Source organism: Phyllostomus hastatus, unplaced genomic scaffold (genome assembly GCF_019186645.2).
Source record: "Phyllostomus hastatus isolate PE091 unplaced genomic scaffold, TTU_PhHast_1.1 phas_scaffold_397, whole genome shotgun sequence".
Taxonomy (NCBI): Eukaryota; Metazoa; Chordata; class Mammalia; order Chiroptera; family Phyllostomidae; genus Phyllostomus; species Phyllostomus hastatus.
In genome coordinates, this window is record NW_025334029.1 from 2,066,976 (window position 1) to 2,082,363 (window position 15,388).

The window sequence follows — 15,388 nt, forward strand, 5'->3', positions numbered from 1 at the left end:
GCTGGGAGACATAGCAGCTCTACCTAAAAAAGAAACATAGGGAGTCAGCCAAAATGAGAAGACAGAGAAATATGTCTCAAATGAAAGAACAGAACAAAACCCCAGAAAAGGAACTAAACAAAATGGAGACAAGCAATCTACCAGATGCAGAATTCAAAACACTAGTTATAAGAATGCTCAATGACCTTAGGGGAAGAGCAGATGAACTTAGTGAGGACTTCAACAAAGAGATAGGAAACATAAAAATGGAGGTAGAAAATATAAAAAAGGCTCTTTCTCTTCCGGTCCCAGGTGCTTTAAGAGCCACAGGCTTTGCTATGGCCAAGTTCAAGAACCACATCATACACAACCAATCCTCAAAATGGCACCGAAATGGCATCAAGAAACCCTGATCACAGAGATACAAATCTCTTAAGGGAGTAGACTCCAAGTTCCTGAGGTACATGGACTTTGCTAAGAAACACAACAAAAAGGGCCTGAAGAAGATGCAGGCCAACAACACCAAGGCCATGAGCAAATGTGTCAAGGCTATCAAGGACCTCATAAAGCCTAAGGAGGTCAAACCCAAGATCCCAAAGGGTGGCAGCTGCAAGCTCATTTGACTTGCCTTCATCACTCACCCAAGCTTGGGAAACATGCTCATACCCACATTGCCAAAAGTCTCATACCCTGCCAACCGAAGTCTAAGCTCAAGGCTCAAACCAAGCCCTACACTATGGCTGTGGCTCAAGCTCTGGCTCTGGCTCTGGCTCAGGCTCTGGCTCAGCCTCTGAAAGGTGCACAGGCCCCCATGAAGGCTCAATAGTAGAGGCCTCTGTTTCCTGATGTGAGTGAGGATAAAAGGACTGGTGTGACCCCTGGGCTGCTGTTTGCATGAAGCTGGTGTCCTCCGGTGCTGTTTGAATAAATAAACCTGAGGCAGAATCTGTGAAACAAAACATAAAAACCAGTCAGAAATGAAGAATGCATTATATGAAATCAATAGAGTAAATGAAGCAGATGATCAAATCAGTGATTTGAAAAATAAGTAAGCAAGACATACCCTATCAGTACAGCAAAAAAAAAAAGGGGGGGTCCAAAGATGGTGGAGAGATAGGTGAGAGCAGAGTCCACTGCCCCCCACGCAGGGGTGGAACACTTAGCCAATCTGCTGAGAAATAGAGTGAACAGCCAATGGTATCCCAGCATATATGAAGGTTGGAGGCCAAAACTGTAGAGCACATTGAAAAATCAGACGGTAAGGAGATTATTTTGGGACAGTAAGGTCCCTGGGACCAGCATGGGGACCAGAGTTGCTGCAGCCCCAGGCCTGGCACCTGCCAGGTCTGGCACAGGAGTCTTGGGAGAGAGCCAGGTCAATGGCTCCCTCCTCTGCCAAACTGGGTGTTTGAGCAGCACCAGAATGGACCTGGATGCTTGAAGTCACTGGGGGGAATAAGGACGAAGTGACAAACACTGGGGTGGTGTGCACCTGCTGAGACTGTGGATACTATCTGGGAAGAGTTGGGTCGTTACAGACCCTCATCCAGATAGTCCCAGGTCTGGTTGGAGTGTTGGGCTGTGTGAGAGGCCAGGTGCTTGTTTGAAGCAGCAGGCTTGAACAGGAGGAATTTTTTCAAAAAGAAAATAAAAAAAAAGAGGCACTAGTTGGCTGTTTAGGGAATTCTCCTGCAGCAGCCACTGTGCCTCCCCCTGCCCCCAACCACCAGCTACATCCCCATAGCATCAGCCAGGGTCCCATCTCTAATACTAGGATGGTTGCTGTGCCCTTATCCTCCCCCAAGCCATGGTGGCAGAGGGCACCCAACCACGCCTGTGACCCCAGTGGTGCACCACCGACCCGGCTGCCCCCCACCCCACCACAGGTACCTCCTTCACACATGCACCCAACACTGCCCTGCGACTGCACTTCCACTGTAGCAGCAAAGGCTGAGCCCTCATGCCTGCAGCCCCAGAAACAGTGCAAGCCCAACTCTGCAGCCCTACAGCTGCAATCCTGCCATAGTAGTGGAGGCCCAGTGCTCATGCCAGGGTCACACCTGGTGCACACCTGACCCTGCCACCCAGAGGAACTGGACACCCGACCCTACCACCCCAGCCAAAGCAGCAGAGGAGGTGTGCTTGGCATCCGCCCCTGCAGCCACCACAGCACCTTGTCCCAACTGGGCAACAGGAGCTAAGAGGAGAGCAGCAAGGCTCAGGGAGCCAGCAATCCCCAGAAAGACTTAACCCAGTGGGTGAACTGACCTACCCTGAAGATTCTTTGAGAATCCCTAGCATCTAGGACAGCAAAGATCAAGGTGGTATGTGAGTTGTCCCTAATTGGTGCACCTCAAGGAGAGCACAACTGGTGGACTGAAGGCATAGGCCTGGCGCAGAAGGGTGCTGGGGGCTGGCAATGAACTGAGGGACTGGGCTGGAGGCTGGGCAACTGCAAAGAGCGCGGCTCAGACCTGGCACCCATCTCCGAAAAACCACAAGAAGGGAGAAAAACAAAACCAATCCCCCATCAGGCTGCTGCAGCCAGGAAGACAAGCAGAACTGGTTTGGCCTGTTAAAAGCCAGAAGGAAGCCCCCCGCCCCTTCCTTCCTTCCTCCCTTCCTCCCTTCCTCCCTTCCTCCCTTCCTCCCTTCCTCCCTTCCTCCCTCCCTCCCTCCCTCCCTCACTTCCTTCCTTCCTTCCTTCCTTCCTTCCTTCCTTCCTTCCTTCCTTCCTTCCTTTTCTTTTTTTTAATTCCCACAAGTGAGACAATAAAACCTGGAGCTGTGAAAGGACCAGAGTGAGACCCAAAGAGGAGTCATCCCAACAACTGAGACAGTGAGACAAATTTCAATTTGCTACTCCAGAGAACTTGCAAGTTATTGTATATTTGTATTATTATTAGTTTTTAATTATTCTTACATCTTTTATTTTATTAATATTTTTGTATTCCTTTTCTTTTTGTTTAGTCCAATTCATTTGGTTTGTTAAATTGCATTATTTGACTGGTTTTCCTTGTTCTCTCTTTCATAGTGTATTTTTAATTTTCCATCTTTCATTTCACTTGTGTTCCAATAGTACACTACTCTAGGTCCTGTACTTACTATTCTTGTTATTCAGATCATATAGATTTGGTCATGTGATTGTTGCTCCATTACTATTGTAAATATTGCTATTCCATACAATTGTAAATACTACATAGCACCTCTCCCGGATCTTAGCTCACTTCACTGCTTCTGGAACTTTATCACTGTTGTGGTTAACTCTATTCTCTTGCACACTGTACTTTTTTCTATCCTTTCCTCTCACTTTATCTCATAATCTGACCTCCCACAAGCTCACTGCTTTCTAGATCCAACTCACAATATCTTTGTTGCACTCTTTCTAAAAAGTGGCTAGTTGGGTGAACTATCATAGTGAACACTATGCATTCCAAAGCATCTCCTGTTTCTTCTCTATGGATTTGTACTTTAAATACTAAAGAATACACTCCCACTGTATTAAATTCTTTTGTTTTCCCAATCCAAGTGATCACAAAAAAGGATAGGTGGGAGCTGTGAACAAGAGTGTACTTGCTGGAAGAGGAAACCCACCAACAAATGAACCACCAACAGATAACAACGGAAGAAAGTGAAAGAGGGAGTGGAAGCCGCACTAACCTCCACCCAGGACTGATCTAGAAATACAACTAAGTGGTGGAGAAATTACCCAAACCAAACAACTGAATAATAGCAAGAGACAAGTCTCAAAACCTTGTAGAGACAGAAGAACCAGCTTCAACACAACCTGTCTATATATGCACAACAGAATACAAGATGTGGTGGATGGAGTGACCCTCAGTTAACCACTTGGAGGGAAAAACCCACCAAAGAAAGACCAAACAACAATAAAAACCAAAAGACATGCAGAGAGCCAATATAAATAACAGCCCAACACCACAGAGCTCAGGAGACCAAGAAGACTGCATTACACAGTCTCACAGGTCTTCTACCATAGAAGTTCACACCATAAACCCAGGGAGTCAAATCAGGTTAATTTCAGAAACAAAGGCTACCAAGAAAAATCTCAAAAACAATAGGAAGAAAAAGAAACAACCCCCAAATGAAAGGAAAGGAGGAAGCCTCAGAAAGAATGCTGAATGAAATACAGGCAACTCAACTATCAGATATTGAGTTCAAAACAATGGTTATCAAGAAGATTAATGAGCTCATGGAGAATTATTGAAAACTACAGGGAAAGTACAAAGAACTCACTGCAAACTATATCAACATGAAAAAGGATATAGAAACTATCAACAAGGGCCAAGAGGAAATGAAGAATACAATTTCTAAAATGAAGAACAGAGTATAAAGAATCAAAAGCCAGCTAGATGAAGGATTGGATCACAGAGCTGGAGGACAAGGCAGAAGAAAACAATGAGAAAGAGAAAGAAAAGGAACAGCGACTCAGAAAGAATGAAGAGGGATTAAGGGAAATGCAAGACAACATGGAATGTAATAATATCTGTACAATAGGGATACCAGACAAAGAAGAAGAGCAAAGGATGGAAAACCTGTTTGAAAAAGTAATGATGAAAAACTTCCCTAATTTGATGAGAGAAAAAGTCACACAAATCCAGGAAACAAAGAGAGTCCCAATCAAGAGGAATCCAAAGAGGCCTATGACAAGACACATCATAATTAAAATGGCAAAATTCCAAGACAAAGAGAGAATCTTAAAGACAGCAAGAAATAAACAGGAAGTAACATACAAGGGAGCTCCAATAAGGTTAGTAGGCAGATGACTTCTCAATGGAAACGCTCCAAGCCAGAAGAGATTGTAAATTAATATTTCATGTAATGAAAACCAAAGGCCTGTAACCAAGACTACTCTATCCAGCAAGGTTCTCAATTAAAATGGAAGGCCAAATAATGAGCGTCTGAGAAAAAAGAAGCCTAAAAAAATATACCTCCTCCAACCTAGCTCACAAGGGATGCCAAAGGGTCTGCTTTAATAAAAGCAAGAAAAGGAATGAGAGAGGGAGGAACACCAATACGAAAAAGTGTCAATGAATAAGCACATATCAATAATAATCTTAAATGTAAATGGATTAAATGTTCCAATCAAAAGAAACAGAATAGCTGAATGGATAAGAAATCATAACCCACACATATGCTGTCTACAAGAAATCAACCTCAGAACAAAAGACCTACACAGACTGAAATCGAAGGGCTGAATACAAATATTATAAGCAAAAGGACAGGGAAAAAAAAAAAGCCGGGGTAGCAATACTCATATGAGACAAAAGAAACTTCAAAACAAGAGCCATAAAAAGAGACCCAGAAGGTCACCTCATAATACTCAAGGGGAGAACCCATCAAGAAGACATAAGCATTGAAAATATATCATGCACCCAATATAGGAGCACCCAAATACATAAAGAAAATCCTGGAGCACTTCAAGAAAGATAGTGACTGCAACACAAATATACTGGGGGTTTTGGCAGAAAAGATGGTGGCTTTAATGTAGGCAGCGTGTTTCCGGGCTTCTGTGAAGAGGAGGGAACCTCCCGGATCGGTGGAGAAACAGAACAAGTGGCCTAGGTTACCGAATCATTTTTGAAAACAGGACATCAAAAATTATTGCGATCATTGAAAAAACCAGACGGTAAGGAGACTGCTTCAGGACAAAAGGGACCCAGAGATCAGTGCGGGGAACAGGGGGGTTGCAGTCCCCAGGCCCGGTGCTCCTGGGTCTGCATCAGGGCTCCCAGGAGAGGGGAGTAGCTGCTCCCTCCCCTGAATACGGGGGTTGAGCAACACCAGGGGAGACCTTGTTGCTTGAAGGCACAGGAGGCCAGTTGGACTGGGAGGAAAAAAATCATCCAGGGATTGTGAACACCCACCAAGAACCCTGGGAGAAGTGAGTGCCTCCAGCCTGCACGACCAGGGGTGGCCTGGACGAGCACCCACACCCCTAGCCCAGTGGGAGTGTGGATCGGTGGAAAACCAAGTCATCGCAACCACAATCCAGAAAAGGGCGCAGGGGTTCTCAGGTTTCATTATATATGCTGCATACAAGAGATCCACCTCAGGATAAAAGATCTGCACAGAATGAAAGTTAAGGGCTGGAAACAAATCTTCCAAGCAAATGGACAGGAAAAAAAAGCCGGGGTATTAATACTCATATCAGACAAAATAGACTTCCAAAAAGGTCCATAAAGAGAGACCCACAAGGCCACTTCATAATACTGAAGGGAAGAATCCACCAAGAAGACATAAATATTGTAAATATATATGCACCCAACATAGGAGCACCCAAATACATAAAGAAAATCTTAGAGGACTTGAAGAAAGATATGGAGAACAACACAATTATAGTGGGGGATTTTAACACCCCACTATCAAAAATGGACAGATCTTTCAAACAAAATATGAACAAAGATATTGTGGCATTGAACACTACCCTTGATGAAATGGACTTTACTGATATATACAGAGCCCTCCATCCAAAAGAAGCTAAATATACATTCTTTTCAAATGTACACAGAACATTTTCAAAGATTGACCACATGATAGGACACAAATCAAGCCTAAAGAATTTCAAAAAAATTGAAATCATACCAAGCATTTTCTCAGACCACAAGGGACTGAAGCTAGAAACCAACCCAAAGAAAAAAACCCTAAACACTCAAAATCATGGAGATTAAATAGCATGCTATTAAACAATGAATGGATCAAGAATGATATTAGGGAAGAAATCAAAACATTTCTGGAAACAAATGAAAATGAACTCACAAAAACCCAAAACGTATGGGACACAGCCAAGGCAGTCCTGAGAGGGAAGTTCATAGCAATACAGGCCCACCTAAAAAAGTTAGAAACATTCCAAACAACCTAACCCTACGTCTACAAGAACTCGAGGAACAACAAAAAAGACAGCCCAGAGCACGCAGAAGGAAGGAAATAACCAAGATCAGAGCAGAATTAAATGACATAGAGACTAAAAGCACAATTCTAAGGATCAATGAATCCAAGAGCTGGTTCCTTGAAAAGATAAACAAAATCGACAAGCCTTTAAGCAGACTCATCAAGAAAAAAAGAGAGAAGACCCAAATAAACACAATCAGAAATGAAAGAGGAGAGATTAAAACAGATACCACAGAAATACAAAGGACTGTAAGAAATTACTACAAAGAACACTGTGCCAAGAAATTTGAAAACCTAGATGAAATGGACAACTTTCTAGAAAAATATAATCTTCCAAAACTCAATGAAAAAGAAGCAGAAAGCCTGAACAGACCAATAACAACAAAAGAATTGAAGCAGTAATCAAAAAACTCCCAGCACACAAAAGCCCTGGGCCAGATGGTTTCACAGGAGAATTGTACAAGGCATTTAAGGAAGAGCTAACCCCTATCCTTCACAGACTATTCCAAAAAATCCAAAAAATGGGAGTCTCCAAAACTCTTTTTATGAGGCCAACATCATCCTAATTCCAAAACCAGATAAAGACACAACAAAGAAAGAAAACTCCAGGCTAATATTGCTGATGAACATTGATGCTAAAATCCTCAACAAAATACTGGCAAAGCACATCCAACAGTACATTAAAAAGATCATACACCATGACCAAGTGGGATTCATTCCAGGGATGCAAGGAAGGTTCAATATTCGCAAATCAGTAAATGTAATACACCACATAAACAAAAGTAAAGACAAAAACCACATGATCATATCAGTAGATGCAGAAAAAGCATATGGTAAGGTAGCGCACCCATTCATGATAAAAACACTCAGTAAAGTGGGAATAGAGGGAGCATTCCTCAACATAATAAAGGCTATATATGAGAGACCTACAGGCAACATCATACTCAATGGGCAAAAATTAAAATCTTTTCCACTAAGATCAGGAACAAAAAGACAAGGCTGTCCACTTTCACCACTTTTATTCAATATAGTACTGGAAGTTTTAGCCATAGCAATTAGACAAGAAAAAGAAATAAAAGGCATGCAAATCGGAAAGGAGGAAACAAAACTGTCACTGTTTGCAGACGACATTATAGTGTACATAGAAAATCCTATACACTCCAGCGAAAAACTGTTTGACTAGTAAATGAATTTGGCAAAACAGCTGGATACAAAGTCAATATCCAGAAATCAAAGGCATTTCTGTACACCAACAATGAAACAGCAGAAGCAGAGATCAAGGGAAAAATCCCATTTGAAATAGCAAAAAGAAAAATAAAATATCTAGGAATAAACCTTACCAAAGAGGTTAAAGACCTGTATTCAAAACTACATAACACTCAGGAAAGAAATCAAGGAAGACATAAACAAATGGAAACATATACCATGTTCATGGATTGAAAGAATTAATATCATCAAAATGTCCATACTCTCCAAAGCAATTTACAGATTCAATGCAATTCCTATTAAAGTACCAATGGCATATTTCACAGACATAGAACAAACACTTCAAAATTTTATATGGAATCATAAACAACCCCGAATAGCTGCTGCAATTTTGAGAAAGAAGAGTAAAGTAGGAGGAGTCACAATACCTGACACTAAATTATACTACAAAGCCACTGTAATCAAAACAACCTGGTACTGGCATGAAAACAGGCACATGGACCAATGGAACAGAACAGAGGGCCCAGCAATAAACCCAAGTCTCTATGGTCAATTAATATTTGACAAAGGATGCAGCAACATAAAATGGAGGAAAAATAGCCTCTTCAACAAATGGTGTTGGGAGAACAGGACAACCTCCTGCAAAAAAATGAAACTTGAGCGCCAACTTACACCATATACAAAAATAAATTCAAGGTGGATAAAAGACTTAAATATAAAATGGGACACCATTAAAGTCCTATAAGAGAACGTAGGTAGGAAAGTCTCAGATATTTCACTGACAAACTTTTTTACTGACTTGACCCCTAGATCAACGGACATAAAGGAAAGAATTAACAAATGGGACCTCATCAAAATTAAAAGCTTCTGCACAGCTAAAGAAAACAGTATCAAAATTAAAAGAGAACCCACTGTATGGGAAAACATATTTGCCAATGATATCTCAGACAAGGTTTAATCTGCGAAATATATAAAGAACTTACACGACTCCACTCTAAGAAGACAAGTAACCCAATTAAAAAGTGGGCAAAGGACTTGAACAGACACTTCTCCAAGGAGGACATACAGAAAATCCAAAGGAACATGAAACGATGTTCAGTATCGCTAGCTATCAGAGAGGTGCAAATTAAAACCACAATGAGATACCACTTCACACCAGTCAGAATGCCCATCATAAACAAAGCAACAAACAACAAGTGTTGGAGAGGTTGTGGAGAAAAGGGGTCCCTAGTGCACTGCTGGTGGGACTGCAGACTGGTGCAACCACTATGGAAAGCAGTATGGAACTTCCTCAGAAAACTAAAAATGGATCTGCCTTTTGATCCTGCAATTCCACTGCTGGGACTCTATCCTAAGAATACTAAAACACCAATCCAAAAGAACCTATGCATCCCAATGTTCATAGCAGCACAATTTACAATAGCTAGATGCTGGAAGCAACCTAGATGTCCATCAGTAAATGAATGGATCAAAAAACTATGGTATATTTACACAATGGAATTCTATGCATCAGAAAGAAAGAAGGAGCTCCTACCCTTTGCAACAGCATGGATGGAGCTGGAAAACATTATGCTAAGTGAAACAAGCCACGCATTGAAAGACAAATACCATATGATCTCACCTTTAACAGGAACTCAAACAACAAAACAAAGAAACAAGAAAAATCTAACCTCAGACACTGAAATAGAGGCCAGGCTGACAGTGACCACAGGGGAGAGAAGAGGGAAGTTCAGCGGACATTGGGAAGGGTTCACGGGAACAAACTTAAAGGACACATAGACAAAAACTAGGGAAAGGCTGGTAATGGGAGGGAAGTGGGGATGGTTGGGAGCGGGAGCTGGATTTGTAATAAAAGGGAGAAGACTGAACTTGAACAATAATTAAAATAAAATTAGAAAAAGAAGAAAAAAGAAAAAAACTCACAAATATACCGGGGGTTTTAACAACCAACTGACAAAATGCTTAGCTCTTCCAAACAAAATATCAACAATCATATTGTGGCATTGAGCAATGCCCTAGATAAAATGTACTGAACAGATACATTTAGAGCCTTTCATCCCAGAGAAGCAAAATACACATTCTTTTCAAATGCACATGGAACATTTTCAAAGATAGACCACATGATAGGACTCAAAACAAGCCTCAACAAATTCAAGAAAATGGAAATCATATCAAGCATTTTCTCTGACAAGATGCAACTGAAACTAGCATCCAACATCAAGGAAATAACTGATAAACACTCAAAGTTCATGGAGAATGAATAGCATGCTATTAAAAAATGAATGAGTCATAATGAGATTAAGGAAGAAATCAAAAAGTTTCTAGAAACAAATGAACATGAACCCACAACAATCCAAAACTTATGGGATACAGCTGAAGGCCGTCCTGAGAGGGAAATTCATAGCAATACGGGCCTACCTAAACAAGATAGAAACATTTCAGGTAAATTACCTAACCCCACGCCCAAAAGGACTCAAGGAACAACAACAAAGACAGCCCAGAGCAAGTAGAAGGAAATAAATAATCAAGATCAGAGCAGAATTAAATGACATAGAGACTAAAAAGCACTATTCTAAGTATCAATAAATCCAGGAGCTGGTTCTATGGAAAAATAAATAAAATTGACAAGCTTTTAAGCAGACTTATCAAGAAAGAAAAGGACCAAAACAAACACAATCAGAAATAAAAGAGGGGAGATAAGAACTGATACCACAGAAATACAAAGGATTGTAAGAAATTACTATGGAGAACTATATATGCCAAGAAATTTGAAAACCTAGGTGATTGGGACAAATTCCTAGAAACATATAATCTTCCAAAACTCAGTTAAGAAGAGGCAGAAAGCCTGAACAGACCAATAACAGAAGATGAAATTGAACCAGTAATCAAAAAGCTTCAGACATACAAAAGCTCTGGACAGGATGGTTTTACAAGAGAATTTTACAAAATATTTAAGGAAGAGCTAGCCCCTACCCTTCAAAGCTTATTCCAAAAAAATTAAAGAAGATGGAAAACTCCCAAACTCTCTTCATGAAGCCAGCATCATCCTAATCCCAAAACCAGATAAAGACACAATAAAAAAATAAAACTTCAGGCCAATAGCACTGATGAACATAGATGCTAAAACCCTCAACAAAATATTGGCAAACTACATCCAGTAATACATTAAAAAGATTATACACTATGATCAAGTGGGATTCATCCCAGGGATGCGAGGAGGGCACAATATTCACAAATTGATAAATGTAATACATCACAGACACAAAACAAAAGACAAAAATGACATGATCGCCCTGGCTGGCATAGCTCAGTGGATTGAGCGCAGACTGTGAACCAACGTGTTGCAGGTTCGATTCCCAGTCAGGGTACATGCCTGGATTGCAGGCCATGACCCCCAGTAACTGCACATTGATGTTTCTCTCTCTCTCTCTATCTCCCTCCCTTCCCTCTCTAAAAATAAAGAAATAAAATTTTTTTTAAATGACATGATCATATCAATAGATGCAAAAAATCACTTGATAGTGTACATTACGCATTTATGATAAAAGCACTTATCATGGGAATAAAAAGAGCATTCTTCAACATAATAAAGGCCATGTATGAAAGACCTACAGCTAACATGATACTAAATGGGTAAAAACTTAGAGCTTTCCCACTAAGATCAGAAACAAGACAAGGATGCCCACTTTCAACACTCCTATTCAACATAGTATTGGAAGTCCCAGCCACAGCAGCCAAATAAGAAAAAGAAATAAAAGGAATCCAAATTAGAAAGGAGGTTGTAAAACTGTCATTGTTTGCAGATGACATAATAGTGTACCTTGAAAATCCTATAGACTCCATCAAAACAGTACTCGACCAAATAAGTGAATTTAGAAAAAATAATGGTATACAAAGTCAATATTCAGAAATCAAAAGCATTTTTGTACACCAACAATGAAATATGAGAAAGAGAAATCAGGAAAACATCCCATTTGATAGAGCAACAAGAAAAATAAAGTACCTAGGAATAAATCTAACCAAGGATGTAAAAGACCTATACTCAGAAAACTACACAACACTGAAGAAAGAAATTAAGGAAGACAGAAATAAATGGAAGCATGTATCGTGATCATGGATTGGAAGAATTAACATCATCAAAATGGCCATACCACCCAAGGCAATTTATTGATTAATTGCAATCCTTATTAAAGAACTAATGATATATTTCACAGATATAGAACAAACTTTTAATAAATTTATATGGCCCTGCCTGGCGTAGCTCAGTGGATTGAGCACGGGCTGCGAACCAAAGCAACACAGGTTCGATTCCCAGTCAGGACACATGCCTGGGTTGCAGGCCACAGCCCCCAGCAACTGCACATTGATGTTTCTCTCTCTCTTTCTCCCTCTGTTCCCTCTCTAAAAATAAATAAACAAAATCTTAAAAAAAAAGAAGTCTAACAGTTTAAAAAAAAAGAATTTTATATGGAACCATAAATGACCCCGAATAGTCTTAGCAATTTTGAGAAAGAAGAACAAAGTGGGAGGGATCACAATACCTGATATCAAAGAGTATTAAAAGGCCACTGTAATCAAACAACCTGGTACCAGCATAAGATCAGACACATACACCAATGAAACAGAGGAGAGAGCCCAGAATAAACCCAAGTCTCTATGGTCAATTAATATTTCACAAAGTGGGCAGCAGCTAAAAATGGAGTAAAAATAGCCTCTTCAACAAATGGTGCTGGGAGATCTGGACAGCTACATGCAAAAAATGAAACTTGATCACCAACTTATACCATACACAAAAATAAATTCAAGGTGAGTACAAAACTTAAATATAAGTCATGACACTGTAAATGTCCTAGAGGAAAACACTGACAGGAAAATATCAGACATTCCATGCATCAACATCTTCACTGATATGCCCCCTAAAGCAAGGAACATAAAGGAAAGAATAAACATATGTGACCTCATCAAATTAAAAAGCTTCTGCATAGCTAAAGAATACAGTATTAAAATGAATGGAGAACGAACTATATGGAAAAACATATTTGCCAATGATACCTCAGACAAGGGTTTAATCTCCAAAATATATAAAGAATTCACATGATTCCACTCTAGGAAGACAAAAAATAATTAAAAATTGGGCAAAAGAGTTGAACAGACACCTCTCCAAGGAGGACATACAGACAGTCCAGAGACATATGAAAAGATGCTCAGCACCACTCACAATCAGTGATATTCAAATTGAAAGCACAATGAGGTACCACTTCACTCTGGTCAGAATGGCCTTCATAAACAAATCAACAAACAAGTGTTGGAGAGGACATGGAGAATAGGGAATGCTGGTGCACTGCTGGTGGGAATGCAGACTGGTGCAGCCCCGGTTGAAAACAGTATGGGATTTCCTCAGAAAACTCAAAATGGAACTGCCTTTCAATCCAGCAATTCCACTGCTGAGGTTATATCCTAAGAATCCTGAAACACCAATCCAGAAGGACCTATGTATCCAATATTCATAGCACTATTTACAATTGCCAAGAGCTGGAAGCAACCTAAGTGCCCATCAGTAAATTAGTGAGTCAAAAAACTATATTACATTTACACAATGGAATTCTACACAGCAGAGGGAAAGAAGGAGCTTCTACCCCTTGAGACAGCATGGATGGAACTGGAGAGCATTATGCTACATGAAATAAGCCGGGCAGTGAGGGACATGTATCATATGATCTCACCTTTTGCTGAACTTACTCAACAAAATAAAAAATCAAGCTAAATATAAAGAGAGACATTGAAATTAAGAAAAATCAGACAGTAACCAGAGGGGAGGTGGAAAGGGTTAATGGGAGGAAGGGCTTTCAGGAACACCTATAAAGGACACATGGTCAAAACCAGGGAGGGTGGAAGCAAGGGAGGGAGGTAGGTTTGGCTATGGTGGGGGTAGTGAGATGGAAATGCAGACAACTGTAATTGAAGAAAAATACAATAATAATAAAAAAGAAAAACAGGATAAAAAATGAGGATAGTTGAAGGAGCCTCTGGAATAATTTCAAGCTTACCTTTGTTTCATGGTGGTACCTGAAAGCAAGGAGAGGTGGCAAGGAATTGGAAATCTATTTGAAAAATGAATGATGGAACACTTCCCTAACCTGGAGAAGGAAATAAACATATAAGTCCAGGAAGTACAGAGAGTACCAAACAAGATGAACCCAAAGAGGCCCACTCCAAAATATATCATAATTAAAAAGGCAAAGAGGGAATCTTAAGAGCAGCATCAACAACAACATAAAAAAAAAACAGTAGTTACTCTCAAGGGGGATGGCATAAGGCTGTCAACAGACTTCTCTACAACATCTTTGCTGGTAGGAAGGGATTGGCACAAAACATTCCAAGTTATCATAAGGAAGAATCTACAACCAAGATTACTCTAGCCAGCAAAACTTTTACTTAGAATCAAAAAACAGATAAAAAGCTCCCCAGACAACAACAAAAAAATAAAGGTGCTCATCACTACAAAACAAGTATTACATGAAATGTTAAAAGGTTTTCTTTAAGAGGAAGAAAACAATTAAAATATGAATAATAAATACATGTCTATCAACAATTACTTTAAATGTAAATTAATTAAATGCTCAGTCTAAGGACATATGGTGGCTGAATGGATAACAAGATAAAACCCTTGCATAGGCTGTCTATAAGAGATTCATTTTATATGGAAAGACACATACAGACTAAAAGTAAAGGGATGGAAAATGATATTGCATGAAAATGGAAACAAACAAAAAGTATCCAACAATAATAGTCTTTAAAACAAAGGCTATATAATAAGAGACAAAAAAAAAAAAGGATGTAGCAATTCCACTTCTGAGTATTTATCTAAAGAAACCCAAAATACTAAAGCAAAAATACATATGCATCCATATGTTCATTGCAGCAAATTTACAATAGCCAAGATACAGAAACAATCTAAGTGCCCATCAATAGAAAAATAGATAAAGAAGTGGTGCACATATACAATAAAATATGACTCATCCATGCAAAAGAATGAAATTTTGCCATCTGCAACAATATGGATGGACTTAGGGGGTATTGTGTTGAGTGAAATAAGTAAGACAAAGACAAATACCATAGGTTTTCACTTACATGTGGAATCTTAAAAACAAAAACAAACAAGCAAAACAGAAACAGAGTTCATTTTGCAAGATGGGAGAAGGTTTGGGGGATGGTGGAAAAGGTGAAGGCTTTAAGAAGTACAAATTGGAAGTTACAGAATGGTTATGGGGATGTGAAGTACAGCATAGGGGAT

At 39.8% G+C, this 15,388-nt stretch overlaps 1 pseudogene; it reads left to right on the forward strand.

Moving 5' to 3' along the window:
* The first annotated feature begins 317 nt into the window (after window positions 1-317).
* LOC123807033 lies at window positions 318-805 on the forward strand (annotated as a pseudogene).
* Window positions 806-15,388: the final 14,583 nt, after the last annotated feature.